Below are 14816 nucleotides of genomic sequence, written 5' to 3'. Positions count from 1 at the left end.
AGGTCCAAATACCAGACTGATTACTACAGTTCCCATAGTCAGGTGTTTATAACTCAGTGGAGCCCCAGTTCAAATCCTTCTCACAATCTTAGCACTGGAGAAAACCTCAACGGTCATTCATTCTAAATGATTTTACATTTGAAGGCAGCCTGGAACCTAGAAAGGGGAAGCAAGTGGTCCAGGTTCTCACAGTGAGTTAATACTAAGCTGATTTCGATTGTGGTTTCTTAACCTCCAGCTCAGTGATCTTCCTGCCACTCACTCCCTTCCTAAGTCAGTGTTTTCCAACCTTTTTTCCTGATCATACAACCTCCCAACCCACCCCGTACCTAAAAGATTCTTTTTAGATATTTCTCCCACGTAATTAAAATACTGCTGATATACTACATATCTGTTGCTAAGTCACTTCAGTCGTGTCCGACTCTATGCGACCCCATAGATGGCAGCCCACCAGGCTCCCCCGTCCCTGGGATTCTCCAGGCAAGAACACTGGAGTGGGTTGCCATTTCCTTCTCCAATGCATGAAAGTGAAAAGTGAAAGTGAAGTTGCTTGGTCATGTCTGACCCTCAGCGACCCCATGGACTGCAGCCTTCTGGGCTCTTCCATCCACAGGATTTTCCAGGCAGGAGTACTGGAGTGGGGTGCCATTGCCTTCTCCGACATATCTGTTTACATACTGTATATACATTTGTGCTTTGTACATCCAAAAAAAAAAGTAAGATTTTTTTTTCACTGAAGAACTAGTTTTCACTCTTCTGGATGTAGTATTGCTTCTTTTGAGAATTATGTGCTTCCACTGCTAGACCCCTTCTAGATTATGTGCCATCCTGCATCATTTCCAAATGACAGTATCCTACAACCTGAGCTTATGTGCTTCACATGCTACCAGGTCCTTACCAAGATGACTCAGTGTGTCCAAGGAGGCTGGTTAAACTTAGGGCCCAATATCACACAGGTATTTTATACATTCAGCCCCGTTGCCAGCCCATCTCAGGACATATCTATCATAATTTGTTATAGGTTGCAATATGGAACTGGTCATCCTGTTAAAGCATAAATCAGATCATCTCTCTCTCTGCTCAAACTCATTTAATGGCTCCTCAAAGTCCTTGCAGTGACCCACATGCGTTCACACGTGCTCAGTCATGTTTGGCTCTCTGTGACTCCATGGACTGTAGCCCGCCAGACTCCTCTGTCCATGAGATTCTCCAGGCAAGAATACTGGAAGGGGTTGCCATTTCCCCCTCCAGGAGATCTTCCAGGCCCAGGGATCAAACCCAAGTCATTGGCAGGTGGGTTCTTTACCACTAAGTCACCTGGGAATCCCTATAGTGACCCACGAAGCCCTAAAAAATCTACACCAGCTTTCCTATGCCCACTTTTCTCCCCCTGGCTTACCCTGCTGCAGAGGATGTGACCTCGTTGCTGTGCCTGGAACACTCTGGATCTTTACACTGGCTGTTCCCTCTGCCTGGAATACATTCCCCTTGGATATCTGCATAATCAACTCTCCAACTCTTCTAAGTTCCTGCTCACACATCCCTTTCTCAATGAGGCCACTCCATCATCTTGTGTAAAATGATGACCCATCCCAGCTCCTATCTGCCCTCTCCCCATTACTAAAAGCCTTCACCGGACTTTCTTTTTTCCATAATACATATCACCTTCTAATAAGATATATGCATTACCTATTTATTGTATGTCTTGAGTTTGTTTTCTGTCTTCTACCACTGGAGTATAAGTCCTGTGTGGCCACAGATCTGTTTCTGCTTTTTCATTATGGTTTCAAGCACCTAGAATAGTGCCTGGCACATATTATTCAATACATTATTTGTTCAATCTATTTTTGTGATTGTTTGATATCTTTATCCTCTACTGGACACACAAAGCCTGTGACTATTTCTCCCATCAGTGCATACCTAAAGTCTAACAGATATCTGACACATGATAGGTGTTTATTAAATATTTGTTTTATAAATAACTGAAATGGAGAAGATGAATCTAGAATTCAAGCCATTTTACTCCTGGCCCATTTTCTTCCTGTGTTATCTCATTCAGTTCAGTTCAGTCACTCAGTCGTGTCTGACTCTTTGCGACCCCATGAATCACAGCACGCCAGGCCTCCCTGTCCATCACCACCTCCTGGAGTTCATCCAAACTCATGTCCATCGAGTTGGTGATGCCATCCAGCCATCTCATCCTCTGTCATCCCCTTCTTCTCCTGCCCCCAATCCCTCCCAGCATCAGGGTCTTTTCCAATGAATCAGTTCTTTGCATCAGGTGGCCAAAGTATTCAAGTTTCAGCTTCAGTATCAGTCCTTCCAATGAACACCCAGGACTGATCTCCTTTAGGATGGACTGGTTGGATCTCCTTGCAGTCCAAGGGACTCTCAAGAGTCTTCTCCAACATCACAGTTCAAAAGCATCAATTCTCTTACTATATTATAAACTCTTGCAGGAATAAGCTGGGTCTCCTGTAGCACTTTGTATAAAACAAGTTGGCTTGTTTGCCTGTACAAGAAAGAGTCCCTTAGTCAATTAATCAATTAGAAAGTATTCTTAGGGCCCCTATGACTGTGATATATAACCTAGGGAAGGAAACAAGACATACATTCATTTTCTCAAGAAGTTCTAAGAAAGAACCTGTGTGCTTTCTGAAATACAAGTTTGCTTATATCACACCCGTGTTTGGAAATCTTCAATGAAAACATGTTCAGGAAGATGTCTAGTCCAATATTTTTCACAAATGGAACCAAGTCTATCTGTCCAGGCAGCGTCTCCCTCAGCACTTCCCTGAATGTCCTACTCTGCAGCAGAAACGTTGCTCTTCCCTGAATACACTATCCCATTTCCTGCCCCTATGCTTTTACACATATGGTGCCTCCACTAGGCAAAATGCTACTCATTCCACTAGATATAGGATATAAATATACATAAGACATGATCGGATGTGCACACACAGCTGAGGAAATTTACAAATGAGCTATTCCACAGAAAGGATCCAACTGGGACTACAGCAGCCCTGCCCATTGTCTTAGATAACTGCGGGGCCAGCGTCTAGTCTTCCGCATCGCATGTACAAAGACTCAATTTGGTAAGTTTACACAGGGCTTTTCAAACATTATAGAACTGAGTCACCTTAACCAAACTAAAAAACAAAACAGAACAAATATCAGTTTATCAACGTAAAAGCCAATTTATTAATTTACCCCCCAAAGCATAACTGCCCCATCGACCTGAATATTTGCTCAAGATAATAAGCATGATCTCTTCATAGTAGCAAAGTCTACACAGAGAATCAGTTAAGGTAATAGCCTCACATTATGTTTATATGACGTCTCTAGGATCTGAGACAATACCCTTAATTTAAAAACCCAAATCAGTGATTTGTGCCTTTTCTTATCCTGATCAGTCTTATTAGGGATTTTTCAAGTCTATTTCTTTCTAAAAAATGTTTGACTTTATTAATAGTCTCTATTGTTTATTTCTTTGTAATTTCATTCATTTCTGCACCTATCTTTATTGTTTCCTTTCTTATCCCCTTTTTGGATTTACTTTTTTGTTGCTGTTTGTTTTATACTCCCAGATAATTGTGATGGACACATACCACTGGCATTTAACTTTTCTTCTTTTCTAATATATGCATTTAAAAAAATTTCCTCTAAGGACAGCTTTATCTACATCTCACAAGTTTTGATATGATTTAGTTTCCTTATCATCCAGTTCAAAATACTCCTCATCTTCTGTTTAGATTGTTTTCCTTTATCCATGAGTTACTTATAAATGTATCGATCTATTTTAGAACAGTTGAAGATTTTCTAGTTATATTTTTGCTATTGATTTTTAGCTTAATTTCACTGTAGTCAGACAAAACTGTTGTTATGATTTTAATCTACTGAAATTTGTTTTGAGATAAGTGGGAGTGATCTCAAGGCTGCAGGATTTCAGAAGAGGGCAAGGTCCCCCGTGTTGAGCGTACGGAAAAGGGAAAGTGAGTATCTTAGATGGTAGAAGAGGCCCAGACAATGAAATGGAGAAGGGTGATTAAGGTATGAAAGGTGATGCTGAATCAAGAATTCACAGTGGTGGAGATAAGCCAGACTGGCTGGAGTATGTGGATTCTGGGGGAAAAACACAAGCGAAGTTGGCAATACTGGGGTTGATCGTGGATAACCTTGAATGCCAAGATCAGAAATCTGAGTTTTATGCTCACAGGATGATACGGAGGATGAGTAGACACATAACACAGAAAGTCATTCAATTCCACAATGATTTACACTCCACCTGGCTTTAAGACAGAGACCTGTGCTCAGAGAAAACCACTTCCCAGTAGCTGGTGTTGCTTATTAGAGCAATGTGGTCTACTGACACATTACAATATAACCACCACATTTCAATATGGGCACCAGGAGTGGGTAGAAGGCATCTGAGAACTTGGGATGGCTGTGCTAACTGCCAACGTGCCCCATTCCCCTGGCACTCTCGCCTCCTTGGAGTTCCGTCTAACACCATTCCCAACCGGTCACTGAATAGCTTTATTTTTGTAACCTTCATCTAGTTGTTCCAATATTCTGAATTTCATTCCTCACGATTCTGACTCTGCCACCATAGCCCGCCATAGGTATCTCTTAAAATTTCACCAAACTTTCTTCCTTTTCAAATTGTGAAGTCTTCCATGTCTTGACTTGTCATTACATTAGTTGGTCTACTTCAGTGCTACTTTAGATCACACAATCTGGGAGAAGACCTAAAGGTCCTAGAAGCCTGAGTAAAAGTCATTTATGACATTTTATTACTTAGAGAAAATGACAAAGAAAATAGGAAGAAGGATAATATTCAATATTAGGAAGATGAGAGATGGAATGCTCTTTGCTCAAACTTGAATTTAACTTGAATGGAAGGGACAATGAGGTTGTTTAAATAAATTTGATAAAGAAATTGAACACGGAGAAATGACATCATTTTTTAAATAGAAAGAACCACACACCCTCAAGCCCTCAGGCAGGGCACCCCTGCTTCATCCTCGCCCTGCCCTGGCCATGTTGACTCACCCAGGCTGGGAATGTGCCCTGAACCCCAGAGCCCCGCCCTCAGTGACATCCCCGGGTCCTCCCCCTGCCCTTCCTCTTTATTCAGACTGAGTCTTGTTTTCTCCCTCCACTTCCTCCCTCTGCTATTGCCAACATGACCGAAGCCTGACCCCTTAGTAGCCGTCACTTCTCTAGAACCTTCTATCACTTCTCTAGAATCTTTGGTACAAAAGAAGAGCAACTGGAAGCAGATGAACTTGCAGCTGCCCAAAGAACTGCCCAGAGAGCCGGCTTCAGAGAGACGCGAGGAGAGATAGCAATGCCCTTCGCTGGGCTTTGGCAGACAAGGGTAAAGGCACACTGCCTCCGTATTGAAGGGACTTGAGGAAACACCAAGTTTATTCAGCGTTTAGTGGAGCATTACTGGGCTGCTTTGCATTCTTCAGCCTGAAGGGAATGTGCATTCTTTCCACCACAGACAACTTGACTGCACTGAGCTCTCACTCACCTTCTTCCATGACATTTCTCCATCTTTGGGGATTTTACTTTGTGGTGTGAAGGGTTCCAGGGTTTTAATATTTGGGTTTTTTTTTTTTCTCCAAAGACATCCGGGAAGTTTGGCTGGGTATTATAAAACTAAAAGTAATCTACCTCAGTCACGTTCTGAGTCATCAGTCTGTACGTTGGGTACTTCTCTAGATAGTCTACACTCAGAATCTGAGGGACACTGGGTCCAGGACGCCCCAGGGATACGCCAATCCACGGATGCTCCATCTCTTATGTAAAACAGAGTACAAGTGCCCTCCACATCCTTGGGTTCTGTACAGCAAACACAGAGCAGACTTTGAGACAACTATAATGCAAACTCTAACTCTGAACCATCCAGAGAAGAGGAAGAGAGGGCTGTGGGCTTTGAAGATGAAACATGCGGAATGATTCCACTGGGTTGGGGATGAAAGCCTGAGTAAACCGTCCTTTCATGCTTCAGTTTTACATTTTCCAAACTGTATCGCCCAAGGCCACTGCCTTCAGGTTATTCCACAAGAAACACACTTACCTGGAAATGAGTACCTCTGTCATTTTGAGCCTCTCAGGTTCCTGCTGTGGCACCAAAGATGGCTGTGCTTTTATATTACGGTGATTTCTTCCCATTATAAGTGTGGTTCATGCTTATTATAAAAAAGATATTAAGAATCACCTGTAATTCCACTATCCAAAGGGAATTACGTTAAATTTCTCTTACTCCTTTTCTACCCATATATTGTTAATTGGAATTATGGTTATCTTTGTATTCTGCTTTAAAAATATTGACATTATACAGTATATATACAAGGAATTTAAGTGCATTTATATAAGGGCATTATTTTTCAGTCAATTCAAATATTAGTTAATATAATTTGTCAATGTAGAAGATTCAAAGACATTTTTTCTTTGTCAAGCCAAATAACTTTTTAAAAGGCAAAGGATTTTGTTTACATAAGTGATGGGCCCAACTAACCAGACAATAAAATGGGAAGCTCTTTCATCGTTCCTGCCTCTGTGCACTTTCCAGGTTTTAACATGGTGACGCTGTAGCAACATCAGGTGATATTCACAGCAGCGCGGAGCTCACTGAATCCAAGGGATCTCAAGACGGCCTATGATTTCCTTTACATATCCTATCTACAGATAATGTACTCAATTTATCTACATGTTTAGATTCCCTTTTGGTTTTAATTTACATTTGGGTGAGGAGTGGGCAGACCTGGGAAGCGAAAAAACGAAACTATGGAATTGTGGGCTGAAAAAAAAACCAACTGGAATGCAAAAGTAGGAAGTCAAGAAACACCTGGAGTAACAGGCAAATTTGGCCTTGGAGTACGGAATGAAGCAGGGCAAAGACTAATAGAGTTCTGCCAAGAAAATGCACTGGTCATAACAAACACCCTTTTCCAACAACACAAGAGAAGACTCTACACATGGACATCACCAGATGGTCAACACTGAAATCAGATTGATTATATTCTTTGTAGTCAAAGATGGAGAAGCTCTATACAGTCAGCAAAAACAAGACCAGGAGCTGACTGTGGCTCAGACCATGAACACCTTATTGCCAAATTCAGACTTAAATTGAAGAAAGTAGGGAAAACCTCTAGACCATTTGGGTATGATCTAAATCAAATCCCTTATGATTATACAGTGGAAGTGAGAAATAGATTTAAGGGCCTAGATCTGATAGATAGAGTGCCTGATGAGCTATGGAATGAGGTTCATGACATTGTACAGGAGACAGGGATCAAGACCATCCCCATGGAAAAGAAATGCAAAAAAGCAAAATGGCTGTCTGGGGAGGCCTTACAAATAGCTGTGAAAAGAAGAGAAGTGAAAAGCAAAGGAGAAAAGGAAAGATATAAACATCTGAATGCAGAGTTCCAAAGAATAGCAAGAAGAGATAAGAAAGCCTTCTTCAGCGATCAATGCAAAGAAATAGAGGATAACAACAGAATGGGAAAGACTAGAGATCTCTTCAAGAAAATCAGAGATACCAAAGGAACATTTCATGCAAAGATGGGCTCGATAAAGGACAGAAATGGTATGGACCTAACAGAAGCAGAAGATATTAAGAAGAGATGGCAAGAATACAGAGAAGAACTGTACAAAATAGATCTTCACGACCCAGATAATCACGATGGTGTGATCACTGACCTAGAGCCAGACATCCTGGAATGTGAAGTCAAGTGGGCCTTAGAAAGCATCACTACGAACAAAGCTAGTGGAGGTGATAGAATTCCAGGTGAGCTATTCCAAATCCTGAAAGATGATGCTGTGAAAGTGCTGCACTCAATATGCCAGCAAATTTGGAAAACTCAGCAGTGGCCACAGGACTGGAAAAGGTCAGTTTTCATTCCAATCCCAAAGAAAGGCAATGCCAAAGAATGCTCAAACTACCGCACAATTGCACTCATCTCACATGCTAGTAAAGTAATGCTTAAAATTCTCCAAGCCAGGCTTCAGCAATATGTGAACCGTGAACTTCCTGATGGTCAAGCTGGTTTTAGAAAAGGCAGAGGAACCAGAGATCAAATTACCAACATCCGCTGGATCATGGAAAAAGCAAGAGAGTTCCAGAAAAACATCTATTTCTGCTTTATTGACTATGCCAAAGCCTTTGACTGTGTGGATCACAATAAACTGTGGGAAATTCTGAAAGACATGGGAATACCAGACCACCAGATCTGCCTCTTGAGAAATTTGTATACAGGTCAGGAAGCAACAGTTAGAACTGGACATGGAACAACAGACTGGTTCCAAATAGGATAAGGAGTACGTCAAGGCTGTATATTGTCACCCTGCTTATTTAACTTATATGCAGAGTACATCATGAGAAATGCTGGGCTGGAAGAAACACAAGCTGGAATCAAGATTGCTGGGAGAAATATCAATAACCTCAGATATGCAGATGACACCACCCTTATGGCAGAAAGTGCAGAGGAACTAAAAAGCCTCTTGATGAAGGTGAAAGTGGAGAGTGAAAAAGTTGACTTAAAGCTCAACATTCAGAAAACGAAGATCATGGCATCTGGTCCCATCACTTCATGGGAAATAGATGGGGAAACAGTGGAAACAGTGTCAGACTTTATTTTTCTGGGCTCCAAAATCACTGCAGATGGTGACTGCAGCCATGAAATTAAAAGACACTTACTCCTTGGAAGGAAAGTTATGACCAACCTAGATAGCATATTGAAAAGCAGAGACATTACTTTGCCAATAAAGGTTCGTCTAGTCAAGGCTATGGTTTTTCCTGTGGTCATGTATGGATGTGAGAGTTGGACTGTGAAGAAGGCTGAGCGCTGAAGAATTGATGCTTTTGAACTGTGGTGTTGGAGAAGACTCTTGAGAGTCCCTTGGACTGCAAGGAGATCCAACCAGTCCATCTGAAGGAGATCAGCCCTGGGATTTCTTTGGAAAGAATGATGCTAAAGCTGAAACTCCAGTATTTGGCCAGCTGATGCGAAGAGTTGACTCATTGGAAAAGACACTGATGCTGGGAGGGATTGGGGGCAGGAGGAGAAGGGGATGACAGAGGATGAAATGGCTGGATGGCATCACTGACTCGATGGATGTGAGTCTGAGTGAACTCCGGGAGTTGGTGATGGACAGGGAGGCCTGGCGTGCTGCGATTCATGGGGTCACAAAGAGTCGGACACGACTGAGCGACTGATCTGATCTGAAGGTTTACTGAATTGTTTCTTGTTTACCAAAATTTTGAAGATGAAGGGGGAATGTTTCAGCAACATGGGGTAAAGGAAACATTGGTGCCAAATAGACCCGACTCTCCCACTTACCTTTTCTGAAGCTTGATTTCCTTATTTGTAAAAATGGAAATAACACCTTCTTCAAAGTGTTGGTGGAAAGTGTAAATGAAAAAAGTATGTGTGAAGCCTCAAAGCCTGGCAGATTGGACAGCGTGTTCAGTGTTAAGTTTCCAATCCTTCTCCCACAACTAAGCTGCACTGGTTTGAGAGCTCATAATGAAGAGATTCTGGAGGGGAAAAATAAGTAAAAGTAACATCATGACATGTTAGTATGTTAATGGAACTTAGTTCTACTCCAAACTACATTTATTATTATGCATTTTGGGAGTTATGTTCTTTCCATAACCTCCTTTAAAACATAATTATATTTTGCATTTTTGCATTTTGTGCAACCTGAAAGACATTTACAGACAGTATTTTGCACAATTGGCCAAGTATGCAGTAAAGCAGGTATTACCAAGTCCACTTTACAGGTTTGAAAGTCATGGCTCAAGTTGCTTTTCTGGTGTGTGTTTATAACACTAAGATTAGGGCTCCGGTCCCCTCACAGCTGACGCTGAAATTTTTCCACAGCTCAAGAGTGCTGTGATCATTAGTTGAAAATGTAAACTCTGTAAATGCGTCTCTGTAGAGTCATGGAAAATATCAGATGTCTGTAACTGAACCAGAATGACAGATCATGCGATAAAAATGAATGTTTTCACTAAAGGCAAGTCCAGTATGTAACAAGGATCAAGTTCAGAAACAAGCAGCAGGGTTTAGCAGCTCTGAATGTTTCCTTTCACTCATAGTCCACCAGGGGGCACTATTACCCGCTCTCAGCACCGACCTGGCGCCACCTCAAGAGCTGTTACCTTCTTCCGGGCTAAAAATCTAGATAATCCATACAGTTGACAGAATTCCTGGTCTGATGGCTTTTTCCCACTTCTTAATTATTTTTCGTTGAGGATAACGTGCCTCAAATTCAAAACATGTTAAAAATATTTTATCTATATATGTCATATTAGAGCTCAAGTCCCTCCCTTTTTAAAATTCCTTATGAATTCCTTACAATTCATTTAATGAGTATTAAATTTTAAAGGAGAAAGGAGATCATGAAGACCATTTGACCTTCATATCAACCCGAGGGCAGCTCATCTTTCTATTTTACACCCATTGAAACCATTTCAGAGAGAGGAACTTGTCCAAGGTCAGGCAGACAGTTAAGCAGAGAAGCCAAATCCAAGTTCTTTTCAGTTTCCTAGCTGAGACTATTGGAGAAGGCGATGGCACCCCACTCCAGTACTCATGCCTGGAAAATCCCATGGATGGAAGAGCCTGGTCGGCTGCAGTCCATGGGGTCGCTCAGAGTCGGAAACGACTGAGCGACTTCGCTTTCTCTTTTCACTTTCATGCACTGGAGAAGGAAATGGCAACCCACTCCAGTGTTCTTGCCTGGAGAATCCCAGGGATGGGGGAGCCTGGTGGGCTGCTGTCTCAGGGGTCGCACAGAGTCGGACACGACTTAAGCGACTTAGCAGCAGCAGCAGCAGGAGCTGGGACTATTAGTAAATTCAAATGATGCCTTCCTAGACTTGTTAGACAAAACAAATGGGATAGCATTTTAAAACGATATCAATTACAAAAATTCTTTGCAGCCCCTTTAAAATTTTTCTCTTTAGTAATTATTTTTTCCTAGAGTCAATCTACAAACTAATTTTAATGTGTTTTATTCCAAGTAGCTAGCACTTTACCCCGTCTTAGCTCCTAACATGGATAATGTTCAAATTGAATAGAAAAAAAAGTGTAGTGATATCTATCTAAATTCTGGATTGTTCACAACAAAATCTGATTTCATTTTGTGTATGTGTATACACATTTGTCTATATACACATAAAATTCTATTTGTACCCAACTTCCATACCAATATTCTGTGGCACTTTTAGTGTCCTGAATTTCTGATGTTTGCAGCTTCCTTTCTATCATTCAAGAAAATCTACTGTTGCTGCTAATAATCATGGCATATAGTATCCGTACTAGTAGGTCTACATTCTAAGGTCTCAAACTAAAAGCTAAGAAGTCTCCTTGAATGAATACACATGTACACACGACCTTGTACATGTACAGCTCACAGGATTAGGAATCATGGGGTCACTGCAGTTTCCATCTTTCTTATTTGGACCGTCATTCTAGTCCAAAGGTTGCTCTCTCTCCTACCACTATCTGTCAACCTAACTCCTGGTTTTACCAGGGTAACTGACCTACAATGCAGCTAAGGATACATGTCTTCCTGTCTCTTTCTTATCTGTCGCTCATGACCCGGATAGGCGATGCCTTCCCCATGAAATCCTGTCCCATCTCTCCAGACTTGTTTTCATGTCTGTTGCTGTGAGCATCATATTCTGCCTATTGTAACAGTCTCATCTTCCTTCCTTCCCCAACACCCTTTCTTTAAATCCTCTGGCCATGCCACACAGCAAGTGGGATCTAGTTCCTCAACCAGGAATCTAACTTGTGCCCCCTGCCATGGCAGCATGGAGTCTTATCCACAGGACTGCCAGAGAGGTCCCCCCAACACCTTTTTTATCTTGCCTCATTTCATGAGGAAGATAACAGTATCTTATTTATCTTTACATCCCCTAATGTTGTGCTTCTTAAACTTGATTATGTGTAAGAATTATACAGGGATCCTGTTGAAATACAGATTCTACTACAACAGGCCTGGGGTGGGGCCTGAGACTCTGCATTTCCCAGAGAATCTAATAGTATGGGTTCATGGACCACGCTTTCAGGAGCTAGGCTCTTGTACACCTTGCATATTTTGCACATGGCAAGTGTTAACTCACATGTACTGAAAATCTAAAGTTAGAACCTAAGTACAAATACAATGAGATAGCACTATACAATCAACACTATGGCAACACCAGTGTTGGCAAGAATGTCTGAGTGCCTCGATTCTCATAAAAACATCTTCGAGGATGTAAAATAGTATACCTACTTGAAGGAAAGAACTGGTTGTCTTTTTTTAAACAAAATTAATGTATCAGTTCAGTTCAGTTCAGTTGCTCAGTCGTGTTCGACTCTTTGCGGCCCCATGAATCGCAGCACGCCAGGCCTCCCTGTCCTTCACCAACTCCCGGAGTTCACTCAGACTCACGTCCATTGAGTCAGTGATGCCATCCAGCCATCTCATCCTCTGTCGTCCCCTTTTCCTCCTGCCCCCAATCCCTCCCAGCATCAGAGTCTTTTCCAATGAATCAGCTCTTCGCATAGGGTGGCCAAAGTACTGGAGTTTCAGCTGTAGCATCATTCCTTCCAAAGAACACCCAGGGCTGATCTCCTTTAGAATGGACTGGTTGGATCTCCTCGCAATATACTTACCCTATATCTAGCAGTTCCTCTCCTATCTATTTACTAAAGAGAAATGAAAACACAAAAAGATCTGTACAAGAATGCTCAAAACAGCTTTATTCACAACGGGCCCACACTGAAAATATTCCTGGTGTCCATTAGCTGGTAAATGAATAAATAAATCTTGGTATATCTGCCCTGTGCAGGATATGTGTGTGTGTGCACTCAGCTGCTGAGTTGTGTCTGACTCTTTGTGACCCCATGGACTGTAGCCCGCCAGGCTCCTTCATTGTTGAAATTTTCCGGGCAAGAATACTGGGGTGGGTTACCAATTCCTTCTCCAGGGGAATCTTCCAGACTCAAGGATTGAACCCAAGTCTCCTGCATCTACTGCATTGGCAAGGGATTCTTTACCACTGTGCCACCTGGGAAGCCTGTCCTGTGCAGTGCTGGCCACTATTTCAGTGCCATGGAATACTGGCTCGGGCTCTCCCATGAGGCTGCTGCTACTGCTAAGTCACTTCAGTCGTGTCCGACTCTGTGCAACCCCATAGATAACAGCCCCACCAGGCTCCTGTCCCTGGAATTCTCCAGGCAAGAACACTGGAGTGGGTTGCCATTTCCTTCTCCAGTGCATGAAAGTGAAAAGTGAAAGTGAAGTCGCTTAGTTGTGTCCGACTCTTCACGATCCCATGGACTGCAGCCTACCAGGCTCCTCCACCCATGGGATTTCCCAGGCAAGAGTACTGGAGTGGGTTGCCATCGCCTTCTCCTCCCATGAGGCTACAGTTACATAAGGTAGAGGTGTAGCCATCAGAAGGCTTCTCTATGGCTGCAGAAGCTGCTTCCAAGATGGCTCCCTCGTCTGACTGTTGGCAGGAAGCCCCAGTTCCTTCCCACGAGGTGCCATTCAGGGAGCTGCATGAGTGTCCTTCTGACACAGCCACTGACTTCTGTCACCGAGCGATCCATGAGAGAGGCCTGCTGCGGCCTTGCCTGGTTCCAAGCTGTCTTGAGGTCAATGCTTCTTAGTCAAAGTTGGGCCAAAGGCTCCTAATAAAAAGGTATGAACCAATACACACAGCGACAGAGGTAAATCTTACATGTGCTATGTTAGTGAAACAGCCGGATACAAAAGAGTACTTACTGTATGGTTTTATTCCTTTTATTAATATATGATGTTACAGAGGGCAAAACAAATCTATAACTTTTTAAAAGTTGAACAATGGTTGCCTGGGGATGGGGGAGACAGGAAGGGTTACCAGGGACTTTTTCCAGAGGAATGAAACATTGTGTGTTGTGGCAGGACTCTAAACTACAGAGGTGTGTGTATCTGTCAAAGCTCAGAACCGTATACTTGAGATCTGTACATTTTCATCTTTGTAGTTTTTATTTGAAAAGGAAAATAACCCTAAACAAATTCTGTACTACCATTATTGATATGCTGCTGCTAAAATTTTCTAAGTGAAGTGTACTAATGACAATTGACACTGAAATGCATCCAAAAAATAAGATGGATTGATGGATGGACAGACAGCTAGATGTGAGGGTAAAGCAAGTGCAGAAATGTCTATAGCTGACTCTTGAACAGTCCCAGGGTTAGGGACACCAACCTTCCATGCAGTCAAAAATCCGATTATAACTTTATAACTGTATTCATGGGTTCAATCAACTGCAGAATGTGTAGTACCCTAGTCCTATTTCTTGAAAAGGAGTCTGTGTATAAGCAGATCCATGTAGATCAAAGCTTCACTGCTGAAGGGACACTATACCACAGAATCAAGACAGTGGCATATGGGTGTTTTTAAGTTTTCTGAATGCTTGAAGCTTTTCATGAAAAAATGTTTAAAAGAAAATAACCAACAATAGTGAGGAGAAATGTCTGCTTTTATCTGTACCCCTGACCCCAGCTCAGAGTCGACGCCTCCACCATCTACTTAGAGAGGCCCTGACAGCACTATGCAGCTTACCACCTGTGTAGAGAGAAAAAACTCAGGTGTGTGCTCAGACAGACAGAACGCATCCTGGCAAAGGCCTGGAAATATCGGTCTACATGGGACCTTCAGTCATGTACAGAGGCTCTAAGCCTCCGGAGAAACAAAGACTAACAAGAGACCGAAGCTGCCAGGGCAACCAGAGTGGCTGGGAAAACCGGAAAGA

The 14816-nt window shown here is 42.3% G+C and overlaps 1 long non-coding RNA gene across 1 annotated transcript in view; it reads right to left on the bottom strand.

Annotated features, from left to right (window-relative positions):
* Positions 1-2338: 2338 nt before the first annotated feature.
* LOC102408842 overlaps positions 2339-14816 on the bottom strand; it is a 30978-nt gene continuing 18500 nt past the window's right edge. The window contains exons 2-4 of the long non-coding RNA XR_003104594.2: positions 9357-9553; positions 6089-6200; positions 2339-2512 (exon numbers count right to left, since the gene is read on the bottom strand). This is a non-coding gene — a long non-coding RNA (uncharacterized LOC102408842). The remainder of the gene's footprint in view (positions 2513-6088; positions 6201-9356; positions 9554-14816) is intronic.

This window comes from Bubalus bubalis, chromosome 2, assembly GCF_019923935.1.
Source record: "Bubalus bubalis isolate 160015118507 breed Murrah chromosome 2, NDDB_SH_1, whole genome shotgun sequence".
NCBI classification, from domain to species: domain Eukaryota; kingdom Metazoa; phylum Chordata; class Mammalia; order Artiodactyla; family Bovidae; genus Bubalus; species Bubalus bubalis.
This window is presented reverse-complemented; position numbering and strand designations above follow the sequence as displayed.